The sequence below is a fragment of the Diprion similis genome, chromosome 3 (genome assembly GCF_021155765.1).
Source record: "Diprion similis isolate iyDipSimi1 chromosome 3, iyDipSimi1.1, whole genome shotgun sequence".
Classification (NCBI taxonomy): Eukaryota; Metazoa; Arthropoda; class Insecta; order Hymenoptera; family Diprionidae; genus Diprion; species Diprion similis.
In genome coordinates, this window is record NC_060107.1 from 1697931 (window position 1) to 1709745 (window position 11815).

Sequence of the window (11815 nt, forward strand, 5' to 3'; positions counted from 1 at the left end):
TTTTTGTTGGTTTTTTACCATTCTACTTACCGAAACAATTTCTGTATTTTCAGTTTTCTGTATTTGATGTATTTGATCATGATGATTCTTCGAATTAGATTTTCGCCTCTCAGCAAATTAAGAATGACCAAAAATAATCGATTATTTTTTCTTACAATGGATTTCAGCTCTTCATTCCCACAAATTTCCCCAATACAATATCAATTTATGTGATTAAAGTATCAATTATTATCATTATCCTATTTACCAAGTGCCAATTTCATATAACAAGCGAAAGATAAACGAATACTTTTACCTGAAATTCAAAGATATTTCGAATGAAATTATAAATTATCAACAAAAAATCTCTGTTATTAAGACTCCGTACTTAAATTTGCGAAATTTTGGTTTGATATGCACCCCCCCCCCCCCCCCCCAATACCAAATAACAGATTAATCGATTAATTTTTACCGATTCAATTGAATCGTGTTCGATTATTTTTTCGGACTCGTTTAAACGATGCATCGATTATTTTTACCTCAGCGGCCGTCCCTGAATTTTCTATTTTTTTTTTCTCGTTATTTTATTTAACCCCATCCGGTATTTTTTCACCGCTTAGTAAGTAATCGTTCGTGCAATTATATAGAAACGGATTTATATCATACCTATTAGGATCATCCGTGGTCAGAACGGTTTTTCACAGCGCGGAGGGTCCGCAGCAGCAGCAGCAGCAGCAGCAGCAGCAGCTTGACTTAAACGGGGAGAAGGATGAGGGGGAGGGAGGGAGACGGGGAGGGGGGAGACTAATTTACGAGCAACACTCGAGCCTTTGAAGTGGTTGAGTGATCACTTCTCCAGTGATGCTTCGCAAGTTTCGCTCGTCTTTCGATGGGTACATGTATGTATGTATATACTATATATATATGTATATATATTATATATATATATATATGTCTTGTATAGGTGTACATATATATACAATATAATATCAGTTAATTAAAAAATTATTCTTATAGGTATAGATTGTTATAAGATAAAATTTTTCGAGGAAAGAAGATGAATTCATTGAGAAAAGAGTTTACCTACTTAGTGTTAGTTGACGATCGTATATAAACGTATGTATTTCGATATGGCGAAATAAATGTTTTGTTATTATTTGTTAACAGAATTTTATTTGAGTGAAGTAAAGTTTTTAATTGTTGACAAATGATGTTCTGGTTCTGATACTAAAATTTTGTAATAATAAGGAAATATTTAGTTCGATATATTCAAATATAGGGGGAGGCTTAGGGCAAAGTGGACCCCTTAAGAAAATAATACCTGAAATCAGAATAAAATGTTTTTTTTTATTCATATGAATAATTATGTTTAATTATTGTCTAACTTTCTCGAGAGAATGTAATCATAAATTTAAGTTTAGAAATCTTTTTTACTTAAACGAGATGAGAGTAAAGCACGACTTTATTTTTGAATAATTAATATTTAATTTAAAGTTCAGATTCTTGATTTTATCACTTGTTATTCAAACAATTTAAGGGGGCCCATTTTGCCCCCAAATTTTTTGACATATCAAAAATTTTAAGGTACACACTTTGCCCCACTCTCCCATACATACCTATAATTTATACTTTTGTCAACGCTAAATAAACTCTTATATCTCAACGAAGTGACGAAGAATTTGATCGTTTTTAAATTATTTTAGAAACAATATACAACATTTTATCACATTATATATCCGTATATATAAACATTGAATAATATTACATAACGTCACAGTTTGTGATCTGTAATTCAAACCGAAGTCACACATTCATATCTACCGTTCAGAATTTCAGATCCAATTTAAGGCATACTTCCAGTTTCTCTCATATTTTTTTCTCGATCTCAGGCTGAATTTATCCCGAACCTGCAGAACCGCGGCGGAGTGCCTAGGCATGTTCCTTACTCAAGTGTTCAAAGTCCTATACATCTATATAGCCTCGAATTCGATATATTATCGTTTCATTTATATATTCAAATACGTATCTAAACATATCCTACAAATATTAAAAAGTAAAAAAATCAGCTGCTGCGCAATTTTTATTACAGCACGGTGTGAATTGTTTTTTATTTTTATTTTCAGGCAATAGGATCGAATATAAATGAATTAATTTTATATTACGGGAAAATTATTTGTACATACATACATATATAAATTATAAGTTTCAAATCTTAATCGGAAGATATTATATCGCGGTAGTTTCTTCGCAGCTTATTGCTCTACTCGATGTTAAGGTGATGCAGAAATTTTCTTTGAATTCCTTTCTTTTTTTGGTTTTTGTTTTTGTTTTTTCTTTTTTGTTTTTTTTTCTCAACGAAACGCGGTTCACGACACGCGCACGCGAGTATCTCCCACTCGTGATTCTCTCGACATTTTTTTCTCATACAATACTTGAAAGAACACTCGTGTTCGACTAGCGTTGGGTTTAAGTGGACGATGCTATACGCTTTTCTTATACCTATACCGTATATATATATATATATATATATATATATATATGTGTGTATATACGTATATGTACGTGTGTATTATATATATACGTGAGGTTTCATTTTTCATGTACTTCTTTGACCATTTTTTAATTTTTTTTTTTCTCTTTTTTACACTTTATGTAAAATTATAATATCTTACATGCATATAATATTATACAATAATTTATATTTATCTAGAATTTAGATAAAAGAATATAAATTGTTAAGGGGACGAGAAAAAAAAGGGTTTTTCTCAAGAATTTTTTTTTATAAGTTTTCACTGTAAATATCGATACAAGCTTTGTTAGGCTTAATAAATACACTCTCGAATTACATGGAATTTTTTTTTTTTTTTTATTGATTTTAATCACTTTTTATGTATGTAACGTGAAAATCTTTGTTAAAAATTATATTGAAAAAAGATAGGTCTACGCCGTTGATGATTTTTCGGAGATGATCAAATTAGAATCACAATATCGAACGGTTTTAGACTCAGCATGTTAATGGTCTTGGAATGAATCATACGTTTTTGAAATTTCGATTTTAACTGTATTTCTTTTTGAAAAAAAAAAAAAAACGGCAAAAAAATCGGTCCTTTTCAACTTTTTCGAAAATGGCAGCCATTCTGTTAATTTTGCAAATATCAAAAATCGTATGATTCATTCCAAGGCCAAATTCACATGCTGAATCTAAAACCGTTCGATTTTTTGATATCAGGTTAACCACCTTACCTCTTTCTTCAGACTGATTTTCAACTACGATTTTCGTGTATAAAAAGTGATGAAAATCGATAAAAAAAAAAAATTTTCCATGTAATTCGACAATGTATTTATTAAGCCTAACAAAGCCTTTATCAATATTTACCGTTAAAACTTGATAAAAAAAATAAATATGTATAACGATGATGCAGACGGCGATCGAGTTGATATTGATAAAGAGTAAATTTCTTCTCATGTTCGTATTTTTTTTTTTTTTTTTTTTTTTTTTTTTTTTTGTCACATTGTTGTACGTAGGTATACGTAGAGATGATATTTTACGTTAAAAGAGCACACATATCGGAATTCTTATGGTAAAATTCTGAAATTAAACGACTAGGCGTCTCAGCGAGGAAGACGCTGTCATCGGTGGCTGGGAGTAGCTCGGCTTGCACGTCGTCGAGAAAGTTTCGAGACGCGTTATTTCACACGGTGTCTCGGTTAAGGAACGGGAATCTCGATTGTCCACCGGATAGAAAACACTTTTATATTATATGTATATATATATATATACAGATACGCAACGCAACATATTCCTTTCTTAAAAATACTTTTATCAAAAAAACGATAAAAAAAAAAAAAAAAAAAAAAACAACAACAACAAAAAAAAAAGAGAATTTTAAAGTGATTCAAAAAATAAGAAAAATTCGAACGTCAAATTCCGAAACGATGACTAAGCATGTCTGGAAGGAATTTGGAAAAGAGACGGTTGTACGATACGTAATTTAAAAATCTTCGATATACCGCGAAGAGGAATTAAAGAAATTTAATTTTAGTGTAGTTGCGAAATCTTTCGGGCATTCCACGCCAAATCGATCCAAATTTTACTCTTGTATTCTCAGATTTGGCGTGTAATTTTTTGTATGATTGTTCTCACTTTCCAAGGTACTCGGTTTTATTTTCTCTCTTTTGTTTTGACTCAATTTGAATTTTTTCAAATTTTTTTAAACGATATTATCGACCGACCAAAATTAAAAATTTGAAATATTCTGGAAAATCCTGCGTCAAATATCAAAAATTTTTAGCTTGGACCCGGAGTGGGCCGATTTTTTCTTCTTACTTTTTCCGAAAATAAAAAGTTTAAAAAATTAGAAGCGAAAGTCACTTTACTATGGATGGTTGCTGAAAGATTTTTATACGTCGTATCGGATTTTTGAAAAAAAAATTTCAGATCTTTTTGGAACTATTTTACGATTTCGATTTTTTTTTTTTATCGGTAGAATGAAGAGGAAAAAGAATATATTGCGAAAAATCTGAAAAAAAATTCAAAAATCCAATTTGACATATAAAAATGTTTCAGCCACCATCCATAGTAAAATGACTAACTTCTATTTTGGGAACGATTTTTTTTTGGAAAAAGCTCTAAAACAGAAGCTTAAAAATTTTGGAAACCGCCGTAGGTTTTTTCAGAATTTTTTCAAATTTTAAATTTTGGTCAGTCCATAAAATCATATCTAAAAATTGTAAAAAATTCAAATTGAGTCGAAAAAAAAACTGAGTACTTTTCAAAGTGAGAACAATCGTAGAAAAAATCGCGCGCCAAATCTGAGAGGTCAAAAGGGTAAAACCCAGGTCAAATTGGCGTGGAATGCCCTATATATATATACACGAAATACAGTAAAGTGTTTATTTCCTCTTTTCATGTTATAGAAAAGACGTTTTTAAAATATTAAAAAAGTTCAAAAAAACAAGGCTGAGTTTGCTCGGTCGGTAAAAGTAGGATCACTACGTGACCTTAATAATTGTATGAATAGATCCGCGGAAAATTTTTTCGTTTTACGTCATATCTATTAGACAAACAAAAATTCCTTCTTATGACTAAATTATATTATTAAAACTATACTTATAATCTTGTTATAATATTGTTTCATTTCTATTTACGTGAATGAACTAATTCCTTATTCGGACGTTATTGTACAGCCGTGATTATGATGAATTACGGTTTGCGGTCAGTGCACATGGTCTGATCCTACGACAGTATACACATGTTGTCAAAATCCTCGTATTATAATGTCATATTTAAATATATAGTTTGACCGTAAACCGCAAACGCAGTCGATTCGTCGATTAATCGAGTCCAAAAAATAATCGAATACGACTCGATCGAATCGGTAAAAATTAATCGATTAATCGATTGTTTCGCATTTTTTGAGACGGTGCGTTTAAAACCAAAATTTCATAAATTTCAGTTCGTACTCTTAATGGCGGACAAGTTTTTTGTTGATTTATAGTTTGATTGGAAATATTTTTCAACTTCAGGCGAAAATGTTCATTTGTTTTTCACTTATTATATCAACAGTGATTATAATAATCGATACTTTAATCAGGTGAATTAATATTGTATTGAGTCGTTCGTGGAAGATAAAAAAAAAAAAAAAAAAAAAAAAAAAAAAAAAAAACAATTCTTGGCAATTCTTAAATTATTTAATTCATACATCAGTTGTGATCGTGATTTGGGGTTGAATAATCTGTTCGTTTTCTCCTTATCGATCTAATTTCAAATTTTCCTCTTTCTTTTCTTCGCATTTGCAGAATATGCAAATCCATTCCTCGCAAATACGACGCGTACAAAATCTTGCAATTCATGCTATGCGAGATGACTACATCATTTCATATAATATTGTCTTTTCTGCGGAGACTGAGTGAAACTGTTGTATTACGCTTGCATGGAAAAGAAACCGCGAATGTAGAAAAACTTCGAAGAATAAAAATTTATCGGTAACGGTATTAACGAGATATTTCAGCAATTTCCTCCTCGAGAAGATAAAGGAAAAAAAAGAGAAAGGCAAAAGAAATGTGCTACGCCTGCTTGTGCTGCATATAAGGTTCGAAAACTACAGATTCACGATATTATTATTATTATCATTAATATTATTATCATCCGCGATCCTTTCGCCAAATAATTTGAGTAACTTTTTTTTTTCCCTATCGTCTGTCGGACAAAGTTTTTTCGATTCTGTTACATATATAAATGTATATATATATACTAGGGTGGCCCAAAAAAACCAACTGATTTTTTTCTTTTGAGTTTCGTGTGACAAAATGTTAATTTTTGATGTTTTAAGAGCCCACTCCAAAGGACAGTTAAAAAAAAAAAAATTTAAGAGGTCGTTTCACATTTTTTAAAACATCAGAAATCGTCAAAAATCGATTTTTTTCAATTTTTTTCAATTTTTTTTCTCGTTACGGTATAATTTTATAGACAAAAAAAAATAAGTATCCGAAAGTTTCAGTTTAAAATTTGAATTTTGAAAGGTCGCTCATAATTTTTTTTCAATTTTTTTGGTGCATTTCTTTAGATCTTTTCGAGCGACCTATTAATATTCATATTAAAATTTCATAAATTTTTTTTCTTCAATTTAGTAAGAAAGAATCGATAACAATGCACCACGACATGAATTAAAAATGAAACAAAATACTGAAAATATAATTTTTTTAATTTAATTTTTTGACGATTTTTGACGTTTTAAAAAATTTGGAGCAATCTCTTAAAATTTTTTTTTGAGCTGTCCTTTGGAGTGGGCTCTTAAAACATGAAAAACTAACATTTTGTCACACGAGACTCAAAAACACGAGAGAAAAAAAAAAATAGCCGGTTTTTTTGCACCACCCTAATGTATACGCATTATTAACTATTAATTCTAAAAATCAGAAAACAAAGAAAAATTGTATATTCTTTATTCGCGCAGTAACGCAATTTTTGGTCATCGAAAGGAAAAGGGTTTCTATTTTAAAGGAATAGCGCAACAGATCGTCGAATCGCTCGTTTCAAATTATGTACCTACTAAGTGCAAATTTAAGTGGTGTTAATAATATTTATATATTTGTTCACACGTGTGCGGTTCTGGACGAGTGTAGGTATGCGCCTATACATATAACGTTTTATAACTCGATGCTGCAACATGTTGCACGTTTTGTCGTGTTTTAGGATTTTTTTTTGTGTTTGCGTTTTTTCTTTCTTTCTTTTTTTTCTCAGTTTTGTTTTTCCTCCTTTATCCTTACGGTCCACAGTTGCGTTTCTCCTTGTACTCTTTTATCTCCCTGTAAGGCTCGTGTCTAGTTTCTTTGTTTTCTCAAAAACCTTACCCTGCAGAACTTTTATGACAGTCTTTTGGGTGCAATCTGCACTATACGCAGTACCAACGTAAACAACTTCCGCTCAGGATATAAAATAGTTTCACTTTTTTCGCCCATGCTAACTGCAGCCATCGCTTTATACGTTGCATTATATGTACGAGTATTTGTCCAGGGTTGTATTATACATATAGACTATAAGGAATGCTATATATATATATTAAGGTGGGCTAAAAATAAAAAAATTAATATTTTTTTTTTTCCATTCGTCACACGTGAAATTATCGTTCAAGATCAAGAACAAAAAAATTCTGTCAAAGTTTGAGCTCTTAATATTAATGTTTTTGTACTTTTCGTTTAAATAACACGGAAGAATGTTTTTTTTTTTTTTTTTTTTTCTTTCAATCTATTTTGGAAATTTATTACTCAACAACGGATTGGGATTATCGCAAAGTGCAATACGCATTATTGTAGTAAATTGAAAGATCTATGAAAAAGGAGAAACATGCGATTTGGTATAAAAAATGTAAATTTTCTTACAATATTTTACGTTAAAAACTTATTTCTTGTAAAGTAATCGAAAATTTTGGGGAAAATTTCGATTTTTCAGTGAAGAAGTTGATACAAATTTTTTTTAATATCATATTCTTTTCATTTTTCAACCATTATTTCATTGTGGGAATAAAAAAATATCGTGAAATTTCACATAACTAACTAACTTTTTTAATCTTCAATAACTTTTGAACCGGTAGATTTACCAAAAAATCGCAAGATACCTTTTTTGTAGATCGTTCAATTTCCCGTAAAAATATAAACTGTTCTTTACGATACGCCAATCCATTTGTCGAGTAATCAAATTGCAAACTAAAAACAAAAATATCGTTCTAGTTTCTACAAAAGCATACTTTATCCAATAAAACTATTTCTTTGTATAATTGCTACGCGAGGTAGATATAAAAATTCGAAATCTAGAAACCAAAAACAAAAATTCCTGTCGACCGGTGTTCCAACTATTCATCAACGTAAAAAAGACAACATCAAACGTTATAAGTAATAATTAAAGATTTTTTTTATCATTCGAAGTATAGAATAAAAATTCATTTATTTCAGCATAAAGTCAATAAAAATAAAAATAAAAATAAGAAAAATTCTATCGATATTTCGGTTGACTATGCTAAACTATCGTACAAAATAATTATATTACAAAAACAATAACCGAAAAAATCGCAAGAAACAAAAAAAATACAAACCAATGACACAGAAATCAAAATGATTGTTTTAAATTGCGTATATAAAAGACGCGTTTTTTAAATCACGAATGATTAATTATCAATCGGAGAAATGTGATAAAATTTTCGCGCCATTTCCCCATCATTTCATCGTATTCACTCACATATTCACACATATTCATTCCGCTTTCCGGGATAATAATGATTTGAGCACGGAGCGAACCTTTTTTTTCTATCTAGGTCGCGCGTTCTTCCCCGGATGCATTAACGCATGCTACATATATGGGGATACCCCGACGATGACGAAGATGACGGATAGTTTTTGACCGACCGCAAAACACGATTAGAGGACCGTCAAGAGTCACGTAGGTGCCAACTATTCCACGTTCTTGACACATATTTTATTTTCATTTTTTATAATCCTCGGTTATTATACTCTCGCGAACGTTTAGCCGCAGGATTTCCATACGGTTAACCGCATTCGCGTTTCTCGTGTCTACTTTGACGCGTGATCAATTGTTGTTGTTGTTGTTGTTGTTATTATTATTATTACTCGTCATCGTCGTCATCCCTGTAATTTATTAATTTTATGGTCCATCGCGATCAAGAGTCGGTAATTAATTACCGATTTACATTTACACTTATTGTTAGCACTTTTTTCTCTTTTTTTGCTTTTCTTTTTTTTTTTTTTTTTTTTTTGGCTGTTTATCATTAAAATTAATTGATTTTTTTTTTCTCAACTTTTTAACAAATTTACCGAAAATTTTTAGGAAAACTTTAAAGAAAAATAAGTTTTTTTTTTTTTCAAAATTATCCCTCCCTGTAAAAAATGGTATAACAAAAAAAAAAAATTTTATGACGATTTCGTTTCTTTTTTTTTTTTTTTTTTTTTTCAGTCAAAGAACCTATTTTCACCAGGATGTAGTAAATTGGCTCTAAACAGCCTGAGTGGATGAATAAGATATATTTAAAAGAATGAAACGAATAGAAAATGAACAAAAATTTTCTTGAACCAATTTTTTTCGGTCGTCCATTGGTGCCACAGACGTATCGTCTCACGTTGGCTTAAAAAATAAGTAAATACATCAAATTTACGATAATTTGTCAAAAAATGGAGAAAAATTATTTTGCCCAAATTTTTTTTCAGAGGATCGTACGCCTCATCCTCCTCTATTTTCTATTCTATTCTCGTTCCTTCCAATACGATGCGAATAATTATAGAGGGGAGGGTGGACCACGACCGCGAGCCCCTAAAAAATTTGGCCAAAAAAAATTTTTCTCCATCTTAACTGCCAAAATTATCGTAAATTTGATATATTTACTTATTTATAGGGCAAAAACAAAATTAAATTGGGTCGGAAGAATTTTTTTCATTATTTTTCTTCTTCTTCGTTGTTGTTGTAAATTTATAGTTTTCATCGTCCGCTTAGGTTCTTTCAGATCAATTTACCATATCCTGGTGAAAATGAACTTTGAGAAAAAAAATAAAAAAAATGAGCATCGAAATTTTTTTTTTTTTTCTTTTTACAGTTCTTTTCACCAGAGTTTCAGAGTTTTTGTAAAATTTCGGTGAATTCGTTCGAAAAGTAGAAGAAAAATGAATTAATTTCATGTGTAAAAAGTCACAAAGAGTAATAACCGGCTCAGGGGAGCCGTCGTACCTCCCCCCTCCCCCCCCCCCCCCCCCCCGACCCCTCGCCCCTGCCCTACATACGTAGGTGTAACGCGTTGATCCGCGACGCTTGAAAAGCTCGAGGCGTCATCCCTGCTTATTATAGAACTGACAGAGAGAAAGAGAGAGAGAGAAAGAAGGAGCCGCGAACCAGGACGTCGAGTCCCATCGCATTGCGTCGTATCGGGTCGCCGCGTCAAGTCGACGTATACATTCGTTGATTTTCCTCACGTACTTTTCTTTTCGATCGTTTTGTTCTATTTCCTATTCTTTTCATTCTTCTATACTTCGTTGGTTCGTGTTTTTTTTTTTTTTTTTTTTTTCATTTCTTTTTTTTTATCCCCTCACACTATTCTCTTATTCGTCATCTTCCTCTTCCTCTTCCTCTTCTTCTTCTTCTTCTTCTTCTTCTTCTTCTCTTCTGTGTTTCTCAGAGGGAAACTAATTAGAGAGAACCTTTTGTGTGATCAAAAGCAATATGCGGTGATCTAACCACCTCCTTCGCAACTTTGTTGTCGTTGTTGTTGTTTCTATTTTTTCGTTTTTTTTTTTTTTTTTACCATTTTTTTTAACACTCGTATTATACACATGTACGTAAGGTGTAATTTTTCTTCTATTTCTTCGTCAACTTTGTCCCATTTTTCCGTGCTGATTCAACGTAATTCGTTTAGTTAGAACGAGAAAAACGAAGAGAACGAGATGAAAGAAACTATTAAAAGTAGGGAAAAAAAAAATAAAAAAAAAAGAAAAAGCAACAACCACACGTGAATCATCGTAGTACCTAATAATATTTTAATCCTTGAGGATAAACGCGTCGAAAGAGTTTTTTTTTTTTTTTTTTTTTTTTCTCAGCGAAATTTTCAAGATAAAAAATTAGGAATGAAAAACACTGGCATGAATAAAGAGGATTCTTTTGAAAAGTCTGAATTCTCATATGTTTGTCGATGAAAATTTTCTCGAATTTCGCGAAGGGTGAACGTGGGTGTAGCGATTTTCTATGTAGGTACATAAATATAACGTAACAAAGATTTAATTAAACAACAATATTCAATGACATCTATAGGAGAGATAATTAATTTTCACATATATAGTATTTATTTTATATACGGTGATACTTCGGCTTATTCATTATATAGTACTGATCGTTTAATTAACAATTAATGGTAAATTATCATATTATGTATAGTAATGATCATGATGATGATTATAATAATAATAATAATAATAATAATAATATTTTATATCTATATAAATAATATAAAATAATATGTATATATATATATATATATATATATATATATATATATATATATATATATATAATAATAATTAGGTACACCACGTGCAGTACTTGTATTATATCTATATATATGTATAATAAGCTCACCGCTTTCATCGCGGAGATATTTCTTTTCAAAGTTATTATTGTATAATCATTATCGTTATTGTTTTTCAAATTCTACTATACATATATACATACATATATGTATAGTAGTTTATTATTAATTACGAAGAGTATTTGGTATAATATTTACATTACGAAACAAGTTTCACTTAAATTAATTATGAATATTGTTATTACTGTTATTATTAT